Source organism: Frankliniella occidentalis, unplaced genomic scaffold (genome assembly GCF_000697945.3).
Source record: "Frankliniella occidentalis isolate FOCC.00 unplaced genomic scaffold, Focc_3.1 Scaffold102, whole genome shotgun sequence".
NCBI classification, from domain to species: domain Eukaryota; kingdom Metazoa; phylum Arthropoda; class Insecta; order Thysanoptera; family Thripidae; genus Frankliniella; species Frankliniella occidentalis.
In genome coordinates this window covers 820,217-822,414 of record NW_026267231.1, presented here as the reverse complement: position 1 = coordinate 822,414, position 2,198 = coordinate 820,217, and positions in this window count along the sequence as shown.

Below are 2,198 nucleotides of genomic sequence, written 5' to 3'. Positions count from 1 at the left end.
AATTAGCCGATAGTATTAAAACGCCTATTTACAACGGCATCCCACCACCAAGCCTTTTACCACCACGGCCATTGCCGACACCACCACAGCCGCCGCCGCAACAGCCGCCTGATGAAGAAATATCGCTTAATTTGAAGCTCTGCGCGGCGCGAGTCTGTATGCGCGGCGGCCCGGCCGTACATCACGGGCCGCGAACAGAGCAGCGTGGCTGGTCCAGAGGGTCCTAACAGCATCCAGCGGCGCAGCGCTGTAGCGGCGCTGTAGCGGCGCTGTAGCGGCGCTCCGGCCTGCCTCTCAGACGATATATTCCGTTTCTCATCTCCGAGTGTCCTGATTGGCCGGGCCGGCGACAGTGATGTATCGCCCGAGCATGGCGGCGGCCCGCCGGGCCCGGCCGGGGCGTGGCGTAGCGTGGCGCGGCGGGCCGGCAGCGAGGTGCACTGCCCCGCCGCTCATTTGTTTCCAGTTTTGCCCGTTTCTGATTAATGCGCTCGATTTTTATTATTTCACAGACGCGGGCGAGCGACTGAGCGGGGCGGTGCGAGGGCGCGCCTCCCCGAAAATTGTGTTATTCCTGCGCGAAGCGAGCAACCACCCCGAGGGCCCCGGCGCCGGCGGCCAGGCGGCGGCACGATGACTGATTCGGTAATTGGCTGAGCTTCGACTTATCGGGAAATCTGCATCGGGGATCGAGTGAACAGGCCGGCTGGTGCACCCCGCTGCAGGCGGCTGCAGGGCCCCTCTGCTACCACGGGGAATGCATGCACCCTTCCCAATCAAATCTCGCCGCGCAACAGAGTTGACCAGCTTTGAAAATATGTTGCTCCGCGTGCATTTTTCGTTTCGGCGGCAACGCCAGTAACGTGATCGGGAGCAGCCCTGGATCATGATGTATAGGGCCGCTTTTGTCTCGGGCCGATGCATCATCGGCCAGAGCTCGCACACACGCACACACCAGCTTTCTGGAGCTTCTCCCGTCGATTTCGAGAAAAGATAACGCGAACAAGGGGAGCGCTCTTGATTGCCTCCAAGCCCCTCTGCTCTTTTTACCTTCCTTCACCCTCCGAACTGACCACTTATACCCCACGTGACAAAATGCGATTTTGCATCGCACCAACCACATTTTGCCTTATATCTTTTTTCTTCATTTCGCCTCTCTTTCTGGAGCAGTGCAGGTCCCTCCAATAACAGTGGTTCTGATGTTTTTAAAAACATGAAATTAACGCGGACTTCACAGTACGACTTACAAAATGCCCCCACAATAGCACTCTATTTCCCCCACACCACTCCAACTCTTTCTCTCTCTCTCTCTCTCTCTCTCTCTCTCCTCACCCCGTTCACCTTACCAGCCCTCCTTGTCAGATTAAGCTATTAAGCTCATGCCAGGGAGGGTCAATGGTCTGCCGCACGAACACTGCAGCTGGTGGCGGGGCGTAGCGCGGCGTGGTTCGGTTTGGCAGCCTTCCCCTCGCTCCTCACTGCTCCGCCCCGCCGAGATCGAACCGGGCTGGATATGGTCACAGCGCTACCGCACCCAACCTCCTGCCTTTTTCTGACTTTCTTTGCCTCTTTTCAAAACAAACCGAATCATTATGTCAGGGTTAAATATCTCGTACCACAACAAAATGATTTTGAAACAAAACATGGGAAAATCACACGTCTGTGGCTGAGAATAGTAGCTGCAGTCGCAGTTGTTCTGGTGTGAGGGTGCTGGGCAAGCAAAGGGTTCAAGGTCGACTGACTACCGCCCTATTCGGGGAGTGGTGCGAGAGGAAGCGGGGCAGGGCGAGGGAGGCAAGAGGTCGTTCCGGGTCTCACCTCATCCCTGCCATGTGGTCGGCCAATTGAAACTCACGACGTGCAAGGGGCTTAAGTGCTCCGAACGGACCTCAGCTGAAAGCGTCATTACGCCACGCGTGTGCAGAAATTATTTCACCACACGGCGAGAAAAAGCAGTTGAGCATCTATTGTTCAAAGCCAAAAGCTTCGATACCTATAGAACTTTAATCATGAATTTTATCAGCATCTCGTTCAAAATTTACACGGAAAAAAAAAACTTGGAAAACGTAGCAGTGCCACCCTCTGTGTTTTCATGGCGAAAGGGGAGGTGGAAGGGGCCGCAACGTTTCAATTGGGTACAAACGAGGGGGGCGTTGCGCCGCAGAAATCACGCGCTGGTAAGGGGACGGGAGGTGGGA